The 24,008-nt window shown below is 38.5% G+C and overlaps 1 protein-coding gene and 1 long non-coding RNA gene across 50 annotated transcripts in view; one reads left to right on the top strand and one right to left on the bottom strand.

Moving 5' to 3' along the window:
- LOC107996428 (disintegrin and metalloproteinase domain-containing protein 11) overlaps positions 1-24,008 on the bottom strand; it is a 78,472-nt gene that overhangs the window by 33,862 nt on the left and 20,602 nt on the right. The gene's annotated exons all lie outside the window — the stretch shown is intronic.
- LOC107996431 (uncharacterized) lies at positions 4-22,818 on the top strand. Of its 8 annotated transcripts, XR_009830951.1 has the most exons (8): positions 4-278; positions 1,928-3,048; positions 16,214-16,388; positions 16,521-16,590; positions 16,731-16,947; positions 18,060-18,492; positions 18,552-18,707; positions 19,179-22,818. It is a non-coding gene; the product is annotated as an uncharacterized LOC107996431 (long non-coding RNA). The 8 variants fall into 8 exon arrangements; XR_009830949.1 differs by lacking the exon at positions 1,928-3,048 and having other exon boundaries at positions 8-278; XR_003697368.2 differs by lacking the exon at positions 4-278 and having other exon boundaries at positions 1,087-3,048; positions 16,214-16,275; positions 16,731-17,186.

Here is a 24,008-nt window from a genome sequence, read left to right as displayed (position 1 = left end):
TATTCACCACCAGTCCGCGTTTAACACATTCGATGAGTCTGCCATGTCTGCGAAACGTTGCGCGGATCCTTGTCGGTAAACGAGCCCGTGAACCGTTACGACGATAGATTCCTATCCCCTGATAATCTCGGCTATTTCTCGACTCGTTTCATCACGAAGACTCGATTTTTGTGCTCCTTAACCTTCTACCCGACCATCGTTGACGATCGAACCCGGCAAAGTCAGAGAGGACTATGAAGAAAGAAACGAAGTTGAGGTTAGGAAGGAAGGAAATGAAGGTGGGTGGATCGAGAAAACGCAAGAGAACGCAAAAGGCGAAATCGTGGCGAATACACGTGTCTGTATCCAGTGGAAAGATATACGAGTCAGGATAGGGAATGGAGAGGGGAGGTAGGGACGAAACTTTTCTCCGAAGTTTCATTAAAGCCCGCGAAACTTTTTCATCTCCGTACCCATCCCGAGGTTTCATAAAATTCATAAAATGGACGGCGTGCAGATAAAAAGACTCGGTTTCCAGTGGCCTAGTTCCTCGTAGTATACGAAAAATAACCCCGAGGCGAAGAGGGCCTCGAATAGATGATAGTCAATGACGGTATTTCTATAGGGACTTGCCCGTGGCGAGACTTTCAGGTAGGTATGCGGGTAGAGAAATTCTGCCGGGGGTAATCGACACGCTTGAAATTACTTCTGTTTCCTGTCTTCACCCTTCTTTAATAACTAATCGCTCAGTTATCGTACATTCCCCTCAGTGCGCGCATCTCTCTTTTCCTGACAAATATTCCTGATTTGTGACTATAATGACATGTCTCTGGGCCGATACTCGTAACTGTATTCATATATTAATAGAAATGTGTTCTAACTCTTTGAAATATGTTGGAAAAATTTGAATGGGATAAAGCGAAATTTCAATACTCTCGTATTGGTTAGGATTCGAAGAATTTTTCGAGGTACTGCTTCGTATAGATTCGGCAATAATCGGACATGATCGGTTCAATCCTTCGTGTTCGATTCTTTAGCCGATTGTGTCCGATTATTGTCGAATAAATCCGAAGTTAGTCAATTCAATTAGTCAATTTCATGTACTTAGCTTATATTTATATTGGATTTTGAAATGCAAGAAACTGTAAGTTTCAAAATATTCTTCTCACTTTTCGTCGAAACAACATTTTAATTATTAAACGATAGAGAGTATGTTCGATTATCTGGAAAATTATTAACGGAAGCACGATCAATTGAATTCGTATCGAATCAGAAATTCGCAAAGGCAATGATTTCTGTTAAAGCTGTACTCAATTGACTTTCTCTTCAGGTAAATTAAATCTTAATTCTGTCGAGCTAGTGTACAATGGAAAATCGTAAACTAGTGGAATTGAATTCTCCAGTGTCTCGCCACTGTCTAAAATATCGCTGACAACGAATATAAACGTAAACGCTTGTGAATATTTCTCATTTCGCGCCTTGGAAAATCCCATTCCGCTACCGATGTCCGACCATTATTTGACCTGTTCCATTTACGATTTCGAACAGTAGTCGCGTTACAATTGTTCTACAATCAGTTTCATTGACCGGGCCGGGCTTTTCTTAATGACGTTGGCAAACTTCGTTGGTTGTTGGAGCGAAACACGCTTAGAACGTATTATGTTGTTGACTAACAGGACCATGGCATAATGTTCGCACAGTGAAATTAAACGGTTCAGAAACTTCTGTAATCTGCCACGTAAACCTTCTCAGTAGTGGGGTTAATGGGAGAATGTTGAAAGATTTACGAAAGTTGAATTTCTTGCTCTGAAACTTTGCTTTTTCATAATGATTCCTAGTTTTCTGCGGTTTTAATCATTTCTTCATCATATTTTTCATATAAGATCAAAATTAATTGCATTCTATTAAAAAAAAAATTCGTTATTTAAAATATATTTTACGAAAATAGTGTAACGCATTTCGGTGGAAAAAAAATGATATCGGGTGGCTGACGAACGTTTCCTGAAAACACTGCGTGCCATCGGGCGATTAACTCGAGGAAAAATTGGCCTCACCGCGGGAAAAAAAGTGGGCGTCGCAGCCGATGAACTCTGCTCGTTTCTTTTCGCCTCGGGCCTTTTAACGATTTCGCGCCCAGACTCTTTCTCTTTCTCTCTTTCTCTCTCGAATACGAAACTCGACGCTTCATGACGAAGATTCCCCAAGCTTTGGACTAAAATTCTCCAACGGACACGCGATAACAGCCAGTGTGTGTTACACGATAATCGCGAACGTTACGCCTATGGTGGAATTAAACGGTTTGCGGTTTCGTATAATCCATTATACAAGCCATTGATGATGCAGTGTGAATCTGGTAACGGAATAACAAGGTAACGGAGATCCGGGATTTCACGTGGCAGACAGTCTGAGCTTGGAATTCGTGGAACAAGTGGCCCGAACAATAATGCTCGTATGCGTACGCATATTTGTTTCCGCTCCCTTTGAGACGAAATTGCTCGAGAAGAACGCGCTTCTCAGACGTTCGTCAATTCTCTTTTTCTATTTCTTTCTCTCTTTTTTCAATAAACTCGAGCAATGAGCACAGAAAGAGAGAAAACTAGAACAAGACGTAGCTCTTTTCTTCTAAGACTTAAGATGATTGGTCGAGAAAATTATTTATAGTTCTCGATCATAACGAGAGAAGGCGCAACGAGTACAGAACGAATTGGTAAAGAAAATAAGAAATATGGCGATTCGTCGGAATCCATTTGATTTCCTCGCGTGAATGTTACAAAGAAAAAAATAATTTGCGTTCTTTTGTCTCGTTGGATGAATTAGAAAAGTGAATTCAAATATATATATATGTTGAAATGTGAATACCGATTGTAGCTAGTTACTATATATATATATATAATAGTGTTGTGAAAAATTAGAAGAAACTTTTGAATGTTTCCTACGCAAGATACCCAACGGCTCATTTTTTTCGTATCGGTCGATCAACGAATTCGTGCCTTCTGTTTTAATTATCTCGAGTGAAATTCTTTGTGCATCGCTACAAACAAAGGAATCAAGTCAACATCGTTGCATAGGGTGAGTTTCTCTGATATACATAATTTTAAATAATTCGTTCAAGAAAATATTTTAAACAAAAATCGCATTATGACGCTAAACTTATAGAAGATATACGAAAGTGAATAATCAAGAAAATCAAATATCAGTAAACATGTCGAGCTTTCAAGTTAATCCCAAATATATCTATACAAAGAGTATATTTAGAATAAATAGATATAATGTGAAATAATATCTATACCATGAAAATTATGTCTTGATGTTAAGACAATTATTAATATAACATTAAATTATTACCTATATAATATATAACTTTTATTTAAAATATTTTTTTATACAAGTGAATGATGATTTATTTATGTTTTTACACTATTAGGAAACTTACTCTTTATAAATTCATCTTTCTCTCTCGTATAATTAAATAGCGAGTTTTCGTGCTTGACCCACAGACCGTCGACGAGTGTAACGGTGAAATAAAATTTATCAGAGTCCTCTCTGACTCTGTTTCGAGAATAATTAAATTTTTCGCTCGACAAGCGCATAGCTTTTGCTCGATTCTCCTGCAAATCGTTGAATTCCAGTTCGTATTCCCGATGGACGAAAAGTTTTCGAAATAAACGGGGAACCGTCCGAGATCAAAGCGAATCGGTTGCATCGTCCAGTTCGGTATAAAGGAAGGAGCTCAACGACAACGGCCCTTACGATATCTGGTACTCGAATATCTCGTAATTAGTCGATGCCTTTGATTCGCGGACTACGATGGAATGTTTTCGCAAAAGTGGAAATCATCGAATAGGATTCGATTCGATCCCATTCGATCTGAGCTCTATTCGATTCGCTAATTGCATCCATGCCACATCACGATTATCGAGGTCGCGGTAAAATCGACGTAAAAATAATTGGCACTTTAGTATCGTGGAATAGAGCAGCTATACTTGTTAAGAAACGAAGCGCTGATCCTCTTATATGACCACCGTTTACACTTTCATTACTTCTTAGATACTGTTGGTTATGTCAGCACATCATCTAGTATAAAATTAGTTATAAATTCGCATATATAAAATTTAAATTTTTTGTTCCAAAAAAAAATTTTACGAACTATGAGAAAAATAATGTTTTTTCGTATGTTTTACTTTCATCGTCAAAATTCTCTATTTTTCACTCTTATCGACCAATTCGTGAGAATATATCTTTTCGGATATATGGCCACGATCTGTTCCAAGCGTTTACGACCCAGAATTCCGTTATATTTCGTAGGTCTCCGCCTTGTGCGGTTTCTGAAATATTCACTTATTTACATGTATATCCCACGGGGTACTTTGATGCGGCACAGTTGGCATTATACGCACCCGTTCCCTTGTACATGCTTATTTCCATATAGTCCTCATATCCGGGAATATTTCGTCTTCAAATCGATGAATACAGACGCGAGAAACGTTTGAGTTACAAATTAGGTAAACCTAAAAAGAAATTTCCTATACCTTTTCCCATTCCACATGTTTGTTCGTTCTCTTTTTACACTTGTTCACCGGATCGGATTTTTATCCGTACCCTCAATCCGTGTGCAAATAAACACCAGAACGGAGAGTAGGAACAATTCTCGTTGCATGGCGGTGTTAGCTTTCGATTTTAACGAACGCGATGATAGGGAGGAATCGATGTCTCGACCAGAGAGAAGGGGATATTTGTCGTCGCGCTTGTAACGCTCGAATCGATCCGAGTATGTATATTAAATTCTCGATGGTATCGAGTGAAACATCGGAATCGCGTGTCTCGTAAACCACGAGGCCACGGCTACTCAACGTGTTTATACCACTTTGTTTTCCTAACTAGCTCGTATCTCTACTCGTGGCTTAAAACGGCTTAACAAACGACTCTGTTTTACGCTCGTGTCCCATAGGACAACGTGTACACGACGTAAAAACGACCAAGCTCTCCCCCTTCTCGTCCAAACGCGGAAAATTGAAACGTTAAACGGCCTCACGTTCCTAACGATCCCGGGAAAAAATTCACGGTTATGACCCGGTGTAATCGAATCGAAGCGAAACAATGATTTTTCTTTTCTTTTTCTTTTTTTCTTCTTCTAGCCCCATCTTCGCTTCACACTTTCAACGGAAGAAAGCTTTTCTTACGAAGCTCTAATGCTTTTTGCATTATTACGAATCATAAGCTGCTTATGCAAACGTGTCGCGTTCCGCTTGTGACTGTCTTTTTGGAATTAACGATCTTACAGTTTCTACACTCCTCTTTCTTTTTCATTCTGTCTTTTCTTTTCTTTATGTTTGCGCAAAACGTGTTTAATCAGTCTTTTTCAACGATCGCATAACAAACATAAATAATTACAGTAGTATTCAAATATATGACCATCAGTTGTTCTCATCGATTTTTTTATTATTATAAAAACAAGAAAAATACAATTTCTATATATTTTTATAACGCATGCATGCGTTAAAGCGAGCTGAAATATATTTCTCTAAACATATCGTTCGGTAACATTCGGCATTATTCGGTGTTATTCGGGACCAATCGTAGCCATGTATCCGAACACTATCCCCACCGATCCCGAATGTTACCGAACGGTTGTCAAATGCAAAGTTGAATGCATATTAGGACCAATTCGAGTTCAGCGTGCAACGAACAGCGGTTCGTATTAACTTATAAACTATAGATACGCGTAATTGATGGTAGTCAGGGGTGGACAGGAAGGATTTACGAGCGTGAGAGCGAGCAAAGATCAATCCAATCCATTTGATAGTCGCGCACAGGCCGAGACATCGAATATTTTTCAACGTACATCGCCTATTGACGTAACTCTCTCGACCTATTCGCTGTCCGGTTCAGACAAGGGCGTTACCGATCGGGGAAAACTTCGATGACCCGTTCGAAGAAACTAGAACGAACTCTTTATGGGCTGCTTCTAAAATGGCCGCGGTTCATCCTTTCTGATGCATCGTATAATATCTTCCTCAATTTTGTCGATCAATCGCTTTGTGAAAAGACCTATATAGGGTGTTAATTTATTCCTAGGACACTTTTGCAGAGTCGATTTTAGAAGTTAAGACAAATAAAATATATAAATATCGCATTATAGTGGGAATATAAATGAAAATTTAATTTATTTTTATATAAGAGATATTAAAAATTTGTATATTTTGACTATATATTTAGTATATTTTGTAATATACCAACTGTCAGCGTATATTAATTCAAATTTATTTATTATTTATATATATTATAAATAATTTAAATTTGAAAGTATTCTACGAATATTATATTATATTAACACTTTATATAATTATCATACGATAAAGAAGAAGATGATTTTATTCTAATTCGAAGATATAACAATAAAATTTGAATACAATGAGAAATTGTATTTTCAGAAAAGAATTTGCATATTTTGAATTAAAAACTAATCTTTTTAGTTTTTTTTCACATATGATTTTTCTTCGTCTAGAATCGATCTTCCAAAGGTGGTCCACGAATATATTATAACGCTCTCCTACATTTTCAATCAAAATTTCGGAAACGATCGTTGGATTTGAAAAGACCAGCGGGAGTGATTGGTGAAACATTTATTCCGTGTGCCAGGTGTTGGGCGGGATCTCATTCGATTTAGCATTATCGAATACGAGTTGAAACTATTTATACGCGAGGGGTTCGAGGGTGGCGGATGGTGCGATCAGATAGGAAGGGATAGCCAGAATCGGTGCATTATAAAGCGGCAAAAGTGGTCGGGAGTCTATAATTTATTTCCATTAGCCGAAAATAGCTCGGACGTGTAATTCGATTGCGCGGGAAATCGCGAGCGCGTCGTCGCCGTGTATTTTTAAAGCGGCGTGCAATTTTCCGTTAAACGCGCCCGTTCCCCGATTACACCGGGAACACGGCGTAAATGGGGCGTACTGATATTTTCGCGTTCTCGTTGACCCTTATTAAATTTTCATCCGATTCCGCGGTGAACGCGAGGCAAACGTGAAATAAAATATCGGCCCATTACCTTCTGCCCCCCTCCCTCTCCCTCTATCTCATTCTCCCTGCATTACCATAGCACGGTAACGTAGCTGTCACGAATCTAGTTTCGGTATCGCGTTTCGTGGATCCGCATAGCCGTATCAATCTCTCTCTGTCCGAGCGTGTGTACGCACGGTCCCGCGTCCTCCCGCAGTGGTGCCAACGCAGAAGCTGCAAAATCCCCAGACGAGCGTTCCGGGTTCGCGCAGAACCGAGCAGATAATCGGAGTTGCTCCGGCGACAAAGATAGATAAATAGATAAGTAGATGGACGGAGAAGGAGAAGAAGAGGCGGATAACTAGGCCGAGAGGGAAGGAGAGAAAGAGAGAGAGAGAGAGAGAAAGAGAGACGGGTGCTGGGTGGGCCAGCTGGATGGAAAGAAAAGGGGGGTGAGGGGGAGAAGCGTATAGACACAAGAGGGTAGAGAACGAAGTTGAAGAGGGGTTGAAACCAGGAAGGGAGACAGAGAAGGAGGAGGAGCAGGTGGTGGAGGAGGAGAAGAGCGAGAGGGACGCGGATCCCGGAGCGTTCGGTACCATTGCATATCCCGCACATCTCGCAGGTGCAGGGCGTGGTGCCTTGTCGGCAATATCGATTACAAACCCGGGCGGTTGCGCATTCACGTCGACACGTGGACGTGGACCGGCAGCCAGACTAAATTTGTGTTGCCCTATATTTTAGGTTCCTGCACTCATCTGCCTCTCAAAGATTGATTGCTTTTCCCTCCAGCACCCCGAGTCCGCGGCCTATCCTCCAACACCGACGGACGCGCTCGAATTTACGGTCTGCGCCGTCTGCGATCTCACGCCGTCTCTCGCCAGAATCTACGTGTATGTATGTATGTATGTATATCCCCCCCTCTTCCTCGTGTGTTTGACTGCGTGCTCGAAGTGAGAGGAAGGGAGAAAGGGAGATGTTGCACGCTATCCTAGAGTTAGATCGTTCCCTGGTATATATCTATTTTCCGCCTTCTCTACTCCCAATCCCTATCCATCCCCGGCCTTCCTTCCCAACTCCCGCTATTTCTCTCCATCTGCTTTTCCCCTCTTTCTCTCACTTTGTAAACCAGCTTAGTCGGTCTTCAGCCGAAGGAACAACTCGACGAGAAGAGAAACAGGACGTCGACTCGGGGCTGCATTTACGGTATCGTTCCTTTCCACCCTCTTCTCTCTTTCTTCCCTTACTTTTTTCTTTTCTTCTCTTCTCTTTTTCTCGTTTCTTTCTTCCTTTCTTTCTTTCTTCGTGCCTCTCGCCCGCAGCCGCTGCGCGAGTCCGAGTCGATACTCGACCCACCATTTTTATTGCCACTTGGAGCTACCTACTTACTTCTCTGGATGCTGCTTCAATTTACTCGGATCTTTGAATTCCCTCCCTCCTTCGGAAAACTCGATCGTATCGGTCGGATTAATTCATCGATCCTCCCTCTTCGACCCAGTCCCCCTCCCTCCTTCCCCCGAATTCGATCGTTTCCCGATTCGCGTGGGCGGTAACCCCGTATCAGGGCAACCCGTTCCATTCGAGGAATCCAGCAATCCATCCATCCGACTGTATCGATCGATCGGCGGCCGGTCGCGCGTATCATTGTACTTGGGTTTTCGTCGATCGAGAAAAAAGAAAGAAGAACGCGATAAATAAAGGTCCTCAAAATCCTTTTCTTTTCCAATCTTTCCTCTCGTCCTTCCATCCTTCTCCTGATTTGCTTGCTTAAACGCGAGATGCGCGAGAAGAAGGGGGGCGGGAGGAGAAGTAACGGCAAACAACGCGGGAAGTAATCGTGGTCGTTCTCCAAAGCGGATCGATTTTCGCTCGTTTCTTCCGGGAAAAGGGCGCCCCGGGGGAGGAGAGAAAGGAAAGGCCGCGTTCAAGTTTCGTGATCGTCGAGTGGCGTATATATTTTGTTCTCTAACCTCCCCGAACACTCGTACCTACTTTGCCGTTTTATTGAACTTTACCAGTTTGCTAAAAGGGCCGTCGTTTAACCGGCACCGCCTAACCTCGATCGATCGATCTTCCACGCTGTCCGCCGCCCATTTAGCCCCGTATCATCACATCCACCGTTGGATCCTCCGAGTTTATGCTCGATCCCTTCGACGATCGTTCCTTCCCCGGATCGAGAGAGATTTGGGGTTTTATTAAATCGTCGGGAGAAGATTTCTTAAAAATTTTACATTACGTAAAATCCTGAGGACGGGCGATTACGAAAGACGTTACGACGTTGGACGAGGAGGAGGTTGATAACCGGCCGACCGATGTGGAGACGTTGTACGTTCGTTACGCAAGGGGATCGATAGACGGAGAGAGAGAGAAAACATTTTTCTTTCGCTTAACTCGGTCATCGTGCACGCACGAAAATCCCTTTTAATTTAAGCCGTAATCTCCCCGAGCGACGTGGAACCGAGCCGGGCGAGGAAGAAGCTCGGTTTTCCTGGCTGGATCAATCTGCGCGTTTACCCTTTACCACCGCGTACGCTGAATTTTAATCCGAAGGGAACGCAACATCGAAGGGGACGAGAGGATCCTCTTTTCTCTTTCTGTCTCTCCCCCTTTTATTTCGCCATTATTTCAGGATACATTAATAGATATATTAATCCTCCGAATACTAATCGAATAATTTTCGAATTATCGCGATTTGAAAATCGCTAATTAAATGTATTGGGGATATAGCGAATGTATTGGGCTATTTTGTTGGCCCGGATTAACGTGTTTCGAGGGTTGAAAGGAAAATCGAGGCTTAATTCGCGTATAATCCCCGGGAAATATCGAAAATTGCGAATCGTTAATTGCGATTTGTAGTCGGGGTCGGTTACAATGGGAAATCTAGGTGCAACGATCTCCCTGGTGGGCGAATATTCACGTTGCGCTGTGTACCTCGGTTACCGGTTTTTAATCAAGCAAGGCGGAAGCGGAGGGCAAAGATGAAATGCTTTCGCGAGACCTGCCGTTCACAAATATTTAACCTGGTATAGCCCTTCACCTTCCTCCTTCATCCCGCGACTTATCGCGTATCGTGGGATTAAAAAGCAAGTCGGTCGATTCGCTCGAACGAGGAAACGAGGCTGACCAATCGTGGCTAACCTAAAGGAATTTACAATTTACGGGGAGTCGTGCACGCGACACGAGGTGGGTATCGGTTGATCGTTTTTGCGGGATCGAGGAATTTTAACGCTTTGTCAAACTGCCAGCCGATGCGCGGCGTCGATTTGTATTTAACTTCAAAAGCAATTAAAGCTCGAGCTCGATCGCCGATGGATGGTCGTGCTCGTGTGAATTGGACTGATTGGTCCTTGCACGCTGAAGTTTCTCGTTTGGCAAACATCAGAGACGGGAAAAGAGTCGAGAAACAGGCTTGGAATCTCTTCTGGAAAGTAATTTTTTCATGTGACGTAATAAGGATCAAAGAGAGTTGGACAAGCGGTTGGGAAGCAATCCCTGTGAGCAGAATCGAAATGTTATCGTGAAGAGAAGTGGTTGTTTGAGGCCTTTTCGGTTAATCGGTGGCACGAGCTCACCGTGGTCGGATGATGGATGGTCTCGAGTAAAAGTTGGACACGAGTATAGTATAGTAGTATATAGCTGCAGTTTCTGCGGTCGTGTAATTAATAGTCACACATTTGCATCCGGCTGATATTATTCCATGATCAACGAGTGAAACTCGCCGAATATAATTGAACTGTACGCGCGCGCGTCTACGTCGGGTGAAATTATTAATTGAACACACCGCCACCACCCGAACTAGGATCGATGAGTCGGTGCGACTGACAGAAACGTACCACTTTACAGTTGTACTATATTCCCCTCCCATCGCTCTATCGAACGATGCGCTCTTCAAACTTACTTCACGTTACGCATGCTTCTTCCATTTCGTTCCCGGCCAATTTCCAAATATCCAACTTTACGAGAAGAAGCTTTTTTTTAACGTTAAATGGAGACGATTGACGATCGTGCAGATCTCGTATTCCTATTAAGAATGCGTTGGATCGTTTCCGGAGAAAATTTCAGATTAAAAATTCGATTTAAAAATTGGATAAATAAATATGATCGGCTAAAAACTTTAATACGTAGCTAGGCCCTCGAGCCGATCGCTCCCGATCATTGCCGAGCTCACCCGAAATTAGACTTTCATTCATGGTTTCAAATCGAATCTTGGAAGTGTCAATATCCTGCCCGATCCTTCCCGAATTTTCCCGATCTATTCCGAACTTTAATCTCGAAATCTAGTAGTCCTCTTTCGTAATAATGCAATATATTTTTTTATTCCGTTTCTTTTTAGAATTTTAATGCATATCTCGATTATTTCATTCATTTTTATTCGTTTCAATTGCAAACGTGAAATCTAAACAATTGTCAAAAAATAAAAACACCGCGAGATTACAAAGTGCCGCATACTATCCGCATCTCATCCAATATTCCCCAACTTTTTTGCGTCACGTCCCACTTCAACGCTTCACCGACATCTATTACAATAGTCAATCATTTTATTATTATTATTATTATTATTATTATTATTATTATTATATCAATGACAAACGCAACATCATTTTTTAATTGCTTTCCAAAATTATTCGAATTTCCCTTGAGGGATACGCCCCACGTTGAGAAATACTGGTTTAACTCGTAAGTAGCTTGGACGAATCAACGGAACACCGGTTTTCCAGGGTAGTTGGAGCTCGTTCGCGCGAAGGAAAGATTTCAACGAAATTTCAGCGGCCGTCACGCGGCGCGCAGGGAAATGCGTTGGCTGTTTACGGTCATTGCAATTAGAGTAACTTTAATTGCTGTCGTCGGCGTCGAGGTACGTGCAGACCTCTCTTTCTCTTTCAGTCTCTGTATTTCTCTCTCGATCTGACCTCCCTCCGTTGTTAGAGCTACCGCCAGAGAAATAAGTTGCGGGCAACAATTAACCGTCGAAAAATGGCGGAAAAATGCAGGAACCGGTGACAGCCTGTTTCCCTTCAGTTTTCAAGCGTAATCAGCCACCTAGATCTCTTTATTAAATTCTATTCCGGATAGAATGTAGCGTGCTCGTTATCGGTCTCGCGCGGAATTATCGACCGAACGTTTTCTCCAAGAATTATCGGGGATCGCTTTGAAACCCTTTCCTCTTTTTTCGGTCCGCGCGACGGGATTTCCAGGATGAAAAGCCCGACTCGAGGATGAAAAAGATTCTCAGTCTCCTTTTCTCGTGGGAAAAAATCATTTCTTCGGAACACGTTTCGTAAACCGCCGAATGAGATACTACGAATATATACATATATAAATAGTTGTGCGTGTATATTCTTTGTAGATATAGCGTATATAGATAGGTATGCACGTAATCCTAAACCGTTGGCAACCTCTTGCGAATTGAAAGAGTTCCCTCTCCCGTCGCTCGCCGTTTTCTATCTTCCCTTAATGGAGCTGCGTAACGTTCGAGATAAATTGCCGCCGCGGAAAACTCTTTCTCTCGTGCAAACTATTTATCCTGTACACCGGGCATAGGAACGTTTTCTAATGGAAACAGAGGGAATAGTGGTGGGAAAAGACGGGCGGTAGGCGGTTAGGGGGAACGAGGACAACCGCTGAAGAAAGATTCGACCGTAGCCACCGCCCACGATTTGCTCCCTCGCTTTTTAACCTTAATCGCTCCCAGACGAGACGATATCGCGTTCAAGTTTACATCTGTACAATTTCGTTCGGCTCGCCGCGGAGGTCGTGTAAATTACTGTGCAGGAAGATTTATGCACAGGGTAATTCTGGGGGAAGGAATGAACTTTTTTTTTTTTTTTGAAGATTGAATTATTTCTGCAATTAATAGAAATAGTGAAATGGTTTCGGATGAATTTAATAATATGTTAATAATATCCAATGTGAGAAAAATAAAAATTATATATTTCAGAAATTATAATCCTTCTCATTCATAATAATTATATTATAATATTTTAAAAGGATTTCTGAAGACACATAGGATTTTTAATTTTATTTAATCCTTTGCACTTTGGAAATAATATACGAATAAATTCTATTTAATTCTTAATATAAGTTTTATGAAATTTTTTTTACGAGTATTGGATTGTAATTTTATAAAGAGGAATATGAATATTTTGAAATTATTATTATTGAGGAATAGATATTACTGTTGCAATTAACAAAAATATTGCATAATTATAAAAAAATAGCCTTGAAAATTTCTGAAAAATATAAATTTTGATAAACATTAAAGGAAAAAAAAATATATATATATATATATTTCAATATTGTTAATATTACTTATACATAATTTTATTTTATACAAAATTGATTACTGAATAATAATTGTTTTTAGAATGAAAAGAAAAAAGTTAAAATTTAAAGGACGCATGAAAACTATTAAAATATTTCGTCAAAACGAAATATAATAATTAATATCGCGCGCATTTCATTTTTCGAATAATTCATAAATAAATTCAATAAATGGCTCGAACTTGTTAGAATATTATTTCGAAAAACGTAAATGCAATCGCAATCTTATAAACCCTTAGATTAATATCCCGGTTTTATGCGCTACACCGCGTGTACACGAAAGGTAGTTATGTTGCGAGAACGAAAGGTAATCAACGTTGAACAGTGACCGAACGCACAAAGTTCACTAAGCGATGGGAATGGCGAATTATCGGAGCGTAAAAAATATTTCGTCGCAAAAACGGATCTATTCAGAGGCGAGCTTTCGCTAAGTTAACTTTTATAGCTTATGAAACCAATTATTGTGCATGCATAATCATGAGTCGAAACGACGATAATTGGAAAAAAGAAACTCTTCGAGTAATCGATGAATGATAATTGTAAGTTGCGTTCGATTAGCGACCTCTCGTTACGTGCAATTTTATCGATCTTTCTTCTCGAACAATCGAATCCTCGTTCGAAAATTCGAGTTATTTTCTACGATGAAGTATCAATCGTGGATTCGATGCGACTCGGACACGGTATTAATTTTTTCTATGGAACGGGGGATAGATTTCTTGGAGCAAGTACTAAGGTTATACACCAGTGCCAAGTTCTTTTTAATCAAGCCTCGCGGAATTGTGTGCGCGCGCGCGTATACAGAGCGCAGTTTGTAATTATTGGATCCGGCTGTAGTCGATATTTCATCTTTCTTTAATGGAAAACAGGAAGGAAGGAAGGAAGGAAGAAATGAACGAAGGAAAGAAGGAAGGAAGGAAGAAAAAAGGAGAAAAGAAGGAAGAAAAAAATAACCATAAAAATAAAAGAGGGAAGGGAATAGCGAAAAAGCGAAATAGCTCAATAGCGAAAAAGTATGGATGGATATGTCGCATTCTTAACCATATACCTATATACCAACGTATTCCTAATTGACTGTTACTGGTACATCGATGTATCCTTTGTTCCTAGCACACTACCATTGCGTGGCCTTTTTCCTCGACAAAATTACGGGACGCTATTGGCTCTGATTTTTGCAAAGAACTGTGCGCGTTTTGTTCGCGGCTATTCCCTTCTGTATCCGCACTATCCCCTTCTCTTTCGCTCGGACTGATACGGTTGATGAGAACAGCTGCGTGAACATATCGGGCTGCAGCCGTCCAACCAAATGAAAGAGTACTCTACCCTCGGCATCCTAGATAACGCTGACGCTGTCCTGCACGCGTTCGTGAAACTTGGCCTTCGTCTCTTGCCGGGCATTCTGCGAAAGACGAGTCCAGTCACCGTGAAAGAAATTATCGCTCGAGCCTCTGTTTATTTTTATGTTCGAGATAAGCGGCAGCTTACCACAGGTCTTTCTGATACTGACGCTGCTAACGTTTTCTCTGTCATGTTTGTTTTGAAAATGAAAAACATAGCAAAATTAAATGCAAGTTTGGTAAAGAAAGACTAAACAGGATTTTGTTAAAAATTAATAAAACTGCATGGAATTCTGGGATTACGAGTTCGGGAAAAGTCGTGCGAAATCGGCATGTAACGATTCGACTTCGGATTAACTCGGCAATAATCGAACGTGATCGGCTAAAGACGCTGTTTCGTATTGAGACCGTTATTTAGAATAATTATAATTTTAATCAATGAATATTTGTTTCTTTTGATCGTTTTATGATGAATATATTGCATCATAATTGTAAAATCATATTTATATTTTCTCTTCCTAAGAGCGATAGTAGCAATAATTAAATTTTACAATTCCGAATATTTGGAGGTTATATTTTTACACTTTACATGTATAATGTTTTAATATTAAGGTTAATTGCATAGTTTATGCCTATCAAGTTGAGATTTTTCACAATAAAAAGTTACAATAATTCAAAATACATACATAATGTGTGTATATATTTTACATAATTTAATTACAATAATATAATTTTTACGTAATACGAAATATTCTTCACATATTAGTTGAATATTTGAACACGTTTCAACTGTACAAATATTTCCAGTCTACTTATGACACATTAAATGTATCCGAAGAGGTACTTCTCTGTTATCAAAGACGACACATACCGAAACTTGACTACTTCCTTACATCGAACATCCTGTTGACACGTTGACGATCGCGTTACGCGTGCCAACAATCCATAGTGGATCGTTTTTCGGAAGAATCGGAAGAGCCTACAACGTGCCTTCGTTGCACGGAAAAAGAGATTTTCGTCACACGGAATTCTCCGCGCCTGAGGCTATGAATTCAACGCATAGTATCGCGAGTGTACTCTATTTACGTGCTTAGCTGCAGCTGCGCTTACTCGACACGATTCCATGTTTCACGACGCGTTTTAATTTGTTCGTGTGCATACGTTCCGGAAGGATTGTAACGTTTCTCGATAGGGGAAACGTCGAACGCACTATGCTTTGCCATACAACCTTTTATCTTTCCTGTATTTCCTGTTCCCATCTTCTATTTCCTTTCCATTTTCTGGCGAACAAAAATTGCACAATTCTAGTCTGCAACTGTTATTCATTGTTAATTTTTTTTATCATAATTGTTACGTTCATAAGATAGAATTCATTGTTTATATGTTTATTAAAAAAAAAGAATATATGGATTGTTAAAAGTAATGATTAAATTTTTTATATATCTGGTTTGTGATTTACTTGTTTGAAAATGTTAGATATTAAATATATATTTAAAGAAAAAATTATTATCAAAATAATGAATTTATCCAAAGAATGAAATTGATTTTTCTAACGAACAATATTTTCCATTTCTTTTCAGATGGATGATGCTGTTACACTCGTGGAGGATTTTCGGCTATACGATATTCCACTTTCACGATTGTAAGTGAAATGATATTTCTATTTTTCATTCGGGAGAAAAGAACAAAAGAGGAAAAGAAAATTCAAAGAAGCCATTTGTCGATTCGATTCGAAAATTTATGTATTGCACTCGGGTAAGAGAAAAGTTTATACTACCTATTTCTCTCATCAATATTTCACCGTGCACTCAAAAAAAAAAAAAAAAAAAAAAAGGAAAAAAGAAAAAAAAAGAATCAATAACCGTACCAGCGACTTTCGACTTTCAGGAGGAAGAATCGACAGCTGCTGCTTTTGCGGCCAATAAACTAAAGAGGACTCGAGGCAAGGGCAGTTAAGGTATAGTAGTGGCTTAAGTAACTGCGACTAGAACGATCCTGACTTTTTCACGACCCGCCCAACATTCCATATTTTATCCCTCGTTGCAACATTGGGATCGAGCTGATCTCATGAGGATTCTCTTATTTTTTTATACGCAGTGGCCCTCTCCCTCTTCCCTTGGAAAGGGTATGAAAATCGAAGAACGAAGAAAGACGAAGATCGAAGAAAGAGAGAAAGAGAGTCATCGAATTTTACGACGTCGTATCGATGCAATATTCCTCGTGGATGGCTCGTGGAAATATCTTTGGATGGCAGAGCCGCATCCTTCCCAGTCTCTCACTTTAAAGCGCGGGGGCCGTTAAATGCGAAAATAGGGTAAACTTCTCGTCAACGCGTACCGTCTTGATTCGAAAATACCCCGAGGCGGGGAGGGTGGCGTTCGATGCGAGAGGCGAGAAACGGCGGAATCAAATAAATATACAATCAGAAAAAGGTGGAGGGCGGTTCTACTTTGAACCAACGCTCGGCGACCCCAACCCTCTTCGACTAAATTTATCCTCCCCCGTGTTTGCTCGCCGACTATTTATTTTCTACATTTATGGAATATCTGAACTGTAAGCTCTAGCCTCGACTAAATAAACCGTAAAGCGTTTAAACGTGTTGGAATATTATCGGAAGAGGAATATATGCATCTCTGACAATGTTTTCAGGTTCTCTCATCCGCTTTCAATTAACGATTTTTGGGGTAATGTTAGATCGAGTTTGAGCGTGAAATATTAAAGGAAGGAGAGTTTTATTTTAAAAAAACGTTGATTGTACGATAATATACGTAATATAGAAATTGGAATTTTAGTAAAAAATATAGGAAAAGAACTATTATAAATTAAAGAATTGGAAAAATTAAGTTAGATCGTTATAGGAAAATTGGATTGATAATCGATTAGGTGCATACGATAATTTTTGCAACGAGTACTTTTTAATGATAATCTGCATTGTGATTAATAGTTAGAAGAAATGATTTCATTTAAAAAGACAAACTTGCCCTTCATATAATCTTAAAAAAAAAACTTCTACGTAATATTTTATACATTAAATCATCCCTTATAAATTATTTTATTTTAAAAATATCTTTTCGTATTTAAAAATTTCTATAAAATTTTTAACCATTTAAAAATTTTATGATAAAAGAAATAATTTTTCGATATTTAATATTACATTGCTTAATTTTTCCCATGAATTATTTTTCGACCATTTTCACGAAACGAACTTCTTTCTTCCGTTTCCAAAGTTTTCATCATCGTCCGTTTAATTTTTCATGACAAATTTCAATATTATTTTAAAAACTTACAAATAAATAATCCTTATGACCTAATTCTACCCAGTAAGTATAAATCCAAAAAAAAAAAAAAGAAGAAAAAAGTAGATGAATAACATCAATTTGTATAAAACGTTCCTCCACGAATAACTCGGAAATGTGTTCTTACTAGGTAACTACCCTAAATAATTTCCAACCTCGAAGGGGTGGAGATAGAAGCAATGAGAGAAGAGTGGAGCGATCTCGAAATTGGAGAAAAAAACAAGGAGCAAGACATCTCGAAGCGGAAAATCGTATGCGCACGCCTTGTAAAAATATCCAGGGGATCTCGAGGAGATTAGTTAACAAGATTACTTACGACTGTCAGCGCTCTGTAAGCAAGTTTCTGAATAGGGGTATGGCGGGTTGTGGCGCGGATGATCTACTATGCAGTCAGCCAGCCATGTCAACGATATACATTCAGCCCCGGCCCGTGGTGCAAGTAGGGCTGCAATGTCTGCGAAACGGTAATGGAACGGCAAACGACCTGGGATTTACCCCTTGGAACATTCTAACAAAGCTCTAGGCCACCGCAGCCACCTACCACGAAGAGAGGAAAAAAATTGGTAAAAAATTTACATCGCCGGTTGCCTCTTGCTTGCGGTAATTGCCTTGTATATTTCAGATCGGGTGGGATGCTTGCATGCTATCTTCGATTCGAGTGGATCGAGTTAATCCTGTCGAGATGAATTTTAAATCTTTGCTAATCTCCATTCGCTCGTGATTGCCGTTTCGACGATCAATCGAAAATGCGAGAGCGTAAATGTGATGATATTTATTGGTATGTATTTAATGGTATTAATAATTCCGCTAATGTACAATTTATTTGTACATTGAAAAGTTATAAAAATAATAAAAGCATTTATTATTTCCGTAGTAGACACACTTTGATAAAATATTCGAGAAAGAGTTAATGATGATTCGTCGAGTATCGTGAAAATATAAGAATGATATAATCGTAAGGATTTTTCTATTTTCGAAAGAGCTAAGATATTTAAAAACGAATAAAGTAAATGAGAATTTCTTCTTTCGCGTGTAATTTGTTAAATATTCGATAAATTTTGCGAAAAGATTAAGATTAAAATTCTTTTCTACAATTTATTACAATTAAACGTTCATCAACTTTTTCTTATCCGAAAGGATTAAATTACTTAAATAAGATAAAACTGGAATTTCTTATAATAGATAATTAATAAAAAAATTCACTTGCTAATTATCTATATAAAAAATCAATTTCTCGCTCTATTTTCAGACTCTCCAAGGTGCCATACTCTCTTTACGCCCGAGCTGACATAGATAACGGTCTAAAAGCCTCGCGAGGTGAAGTCGACGATATGACGGCCACGAAAGAGCTCGTAAAAATTGCTAACGGAATTAATGGCCTCGATGGCCGTGAAGACGAGGAGCAACAACATCATTAAAAAATCCATCCAGTGACGACGGACCAACGTTTCGAACGTCAATTACGTTTTCGCACGTCGAAAAGAGAACATTTTTCGAAGGGTTGGCGAACTTTGTTCGCGGTGGTAATCCGTTTTAAATCGACAGGGAAGGGGGGGAGAGGTGAAAAGTTGCGGAGAAAAATGTCGCAGCGTCGACGAGATGGAATTGAATTCGGTCGAATTCAGAACGCCTTGTACTAGGGAGCTTCGAGGTATTTCGAGGTACACGTAGGAATAGTAGGGAATCACCTTGGGAGATATTTTTCGGGGGAGGAGAAACTATAGTGGTGACGCGTGTTGTTGGAATCTACTTATTTAGAGTGCAAGTATGTTCGATAACATAATAATTTTCACTCTCAATGTCTATTTTAGTGGAAAATAATTCTCGAAGATAAATTTTGAAAATTTTGCTTTTAAATGTATTTACGTAATAAGGATTGTTAATCTTGGACGGTTGCATTCAACGTCTATCTCTATTGTTTGAAGAAACTCTTTCGAGAGCAACAATTTTAATTTTAATTTTAATTTTTCTCAAATGTATTTGTATAAGATTTATATAAGGTTAGACAAATTTTGCAAGTCTTAAAGTTTAAGTTAAATTGCATTGTATTATGTAAAGTAGTTTTTAGTTTACTTGGTATTTATATTAACAAAAGTGATAATTTTGAAATAGAAGGAATGACGTGTCAACGATCTTTGTAAGATCCGATTTCCTAGTTTAATTATTATAGTTATGTTGATCGTGGTTAGTATTTGGATGAATGCCATTTGGAAATCTGTGTATTGATATCAAAATGTTTCTTAAACTATAAACTTCGGCTAATGACCGCATTGATTATGACAATCGATAGTGGTTAAATAACGAATAACAAACAAATAGCAAATAATAATTTTGCCAGCAGAGGGATCCAATGATTGCAATTTGATAATCAAGTTAATACTTGATTGTGTACAGTAGCTCGAAATCCACTTTACACCACTTTAGAGTCTCAACTAATAATTACAACAGTAGATTAAATACCAAATAACAAACAAATATCAAATAATAATTTTGCCACGTAGAAATCCACTGATTCCAATATAATAACCAAAGTTAAACTACATTGGTCACAGTTAATACTTGGTTGATATATCGTTTAATAATGACTCAGAACTCATTTATCCAACAACTACATAATGAACTACAAAATATTTACTTTTGACATAGTTTCAAGAAAAATATAAAAATATGTATCTACATTGTATGCGATAAATTATAATATTTGAAACGTTTATGTAGAGGAATATGTAACCAAAATTTAATTAAGTTGATCACTTGGTTAATATATAATTGGCAATAATTCAGAACTATCTTTAATTTAACAAATACATTAAATAACGAACAACAAATAAAACACGAATACTTATAAGTCTTAATCAGTTTCAAGAAACGATAAAAACGACTCTGTATCTATCATTTACTGTGTACATTGTACACAACAGGTTGCGATAGTCGAATCCTGAAACGGTGTCACGTGGAAGAACAGGGGTGCGTGGACGTAACAACGGGCCGGTGGCACCCTTCGATGATCCTTAGAGGGATATAGATAATGATTAATCACGCTCGAGTGGCTTCGCTTCCCTCTTGGTGATGCTCCCTGTGTATCGGTCCATCTCTTTTTCCCTTGGCCAGCGTCCACGGGATGAAGGTTTATGCGCATTCGTTTCAGATTTCAAACGCTTTGCCACTTCGAACATCGGTAAAGCGTAGGAATTCTAAAACAAATACCACGCTTTTATCTCGTTGCCCCGTTTCTTTCCTTTCTTTAACGTTCCTTCGTAGTAGTAACTGTCACTCGATTCATTCATTTTCTCTCGATCGAAATCCAATTCTTCCGAGATGGATATTATGGATTAGATTAGATAAGATTTTTTTTGTCCAATGAGTTATTTCGGATTGAAATGTCTGAAGAGGAGGCAAGATTTATAGTGGGATTTTTAACAATATAGGATTTAAGCAAAGTGATATCGATTATATTGAAACGTATATTTTGATGTATCATCAAGAAGTAGATTGAATTAATAGCAATGTGACACTGCTCGAAATTTATTAATGAATAAAATGAAGTTTTATCATTCGTTTTATGTTATTCGTAATGTTAATGAGAAATTTCAAGAAGCTAGAAAAATTAAAATTTCAAATTGTGAATTCGTATATTGGCATCGAATTATAAAACATAACCTCAAACGTCACAAAATAAAGATCGATCGATCGATTATTCGCTTTGCATAGAGCAATTTATCCAAAAAAGCTTTTACCCAAAAAATTTTCTCTACTTCTTTTTCATTTCTTTTCCCGTATTATGAGAGGAAAAAAAAAATGTCTTTTAATGACTCAAAGGAAGAAAACTGGCTAATCTTAGCTAGACTCGATCCGAACTTTCGTAAAAGGACATAATCGATATTTCCATTATTGAACCGTTCGTTTGTGTAACGTTAAATGAACCGATGGTCCGTAATGCCATTTATCGATAAAGGTCGTTAATATTCTCGGAAAGTTGCACTCCTTTACGAGAACTGAAGTTTGTTTGCATTTATAGGAAAAGATCGTTCGTGGTAATGATCGATATTATTAGCCTCGTTGATAAAGAAGTATTAGAGTTTTTCTTCGAATTCGAATCTCTGAGAGTTTAATTTACCATTTGATGATAACTTCTGGTATTATTTATTTATAGTACTGATGTTATAATACCGCGATACCAATACTCGTACTATCATATACATTTATTTATCAGAATTTGGAGATTTTGGATAATTATATATAAAATAAAAATAAAAAGAACTGATAAATATTTATTATATTGAATATATTACAATTCTAAAATCTTATTTGAGAGAGAGAAAAAATTCAAATGTTTCTTATTATTCAAAATAACAATAAAAAGAGAATAAAAAAGCATTTCAATTCACGTTCAGATGAAAAAGCACGTGATATCGAAAAATAAGAAGAAACGTTAAAACGTTTTAACCAAAGAAGGTAAAATCGGTCTACGAAATATTCAAATTGCCTTCTCGTGTGGAGCATACGCCCTACATTGGAAAATACCGGTTTAAAACGAGCGATGGAACAAATTCGCAAAGAAAGAGCGGTGTGCACGTGGCGATTTTTCTCGAAATTCTTTCCAGGGCGTGGATGGGACAAGCGGGGTATTTATTGGCTTCCATCCCATCGCTTAACTCGGTTGGCATTTCGTCAAAAATGTTTCGAGTATGTATTTCGAAAACGTTATTCGATTTCCTTTTATATTCCATTATTCCTTTCTCTTTTTTCTTCTTTTTTTTTATAGCCGTAAGAATTTATTTTACGTCTTTCGTTTATTCTCAGTTCGTACAGTTATATGTATTATCCAATCCTGTTATCCAATTTAAGTTCTATGCGCCCTTTAACTTTTAAATAAAGTTAGAAGACCCTATGTGCCTTGCACAGATTTAATTTATTTTTCTTAACAAGGACAGTCGAGAAGAAAATGATAAAAACTCTTTCTTCTCTTGTTGTAACATCTCGAAATGTTGGACAGGACATTTCAAGCTTAAAGAAGAAAGAATAAATAATGTAACTTACGTCGATGATAGTTGATGAAGAAGCAAAGCTGAAGTAAAGATTTTTTTTGAAAGCGATTAGACGAATATTTTTCACCAACCAAATAATTTAACAAACCATTATCTCGAACTGTGCCTGTCTGCCGGTGAAAAATAATTGCAACTCTTCACAGTGAAAAATCTATTTTAAGAATAAAAATTTCGTCTAAACCAAAAAAAAAAGAATTCTCGCGAAAGTGATTCGTGAAAGTTTTATAACCCTGCAAATGGATTGTAGACACGGTCGGGAAGAAGGAACGTGTCCACGGCGTGCATTGACACCGAACCATTCTCGAGAATTTTACTCTCAAGTGTCCCGATTCGAAAGTAAAGCTTTCACGAATTACTCTCCAGAGTTCCATTCTCACCCTAATACGAAAATCCAAAATTTCAATTCCCATTCTCCAGAGTTTCATTCTCAAAAACAAGTATCCTCGCCCCGAAAATTATTCAACTTCACGTTCCATCAATTTTTTTTTCTTCGATCACGCGCTTTATCTTATCTTATCTTAATTCGAGTTCGTCCATCGTGCGAAACAAACGTAACATTCTGAGCGCATGCGCGCGTTCATTTTTCCCCAAAATTTTTCCTCTCTTTGACGGAGCGACGCGGTTCCTGCCTTAAATTAAATTCCGGCATCGTGCTCGTAAAATACCTCGCGTTAACGCAGCTGGGAACAAAGCTGCAATTTCCACTGGTTTCGAGCCCGTGGAAACTTTTGCGGGGAATCGTAAGTTTAAAATTAAAAAAGCCAAAGCAACCGCGCTCCCCCCCTTTTTCTTTTTCTTCTTCTTTCTTTGTCCTCTTCTTCAGTCTAGAAATCGCGTTTCGTTTCGGTTTTTATCGAATTTTCAACGAACGAACGGGGAATCGAGGAGAATTTCGTCACGTATAGATGCGCGGCTTGAGGTGAAATTAAATTTCGCGAAAAATGGCGAGGGGGAAGAAGAGGGTATTTCAAGTATCTAGAAAGTAGTTTTCGATTTCCATTAGCTCTTTTCAAATGTTAAGCTTTTTCGAG

The sequence above is a fragment of the Apis cerana genome, linkage group LG8 (assembly GCF_029169275.1).
Source record: "Apis cerana isolate GH-2021 linkage group LG8, AcerK_1.0, whole genome shotgun sequence".
Classification (NCBI taxonomy): Eukaryota; Metazoa; Arthropoda; class Insecta; order Hymenoptera; family Apidae; genus Apis; species Apis cerana.
This window is presented reverse-complemented; position numbering and strand designations above follow the sequence as displayed.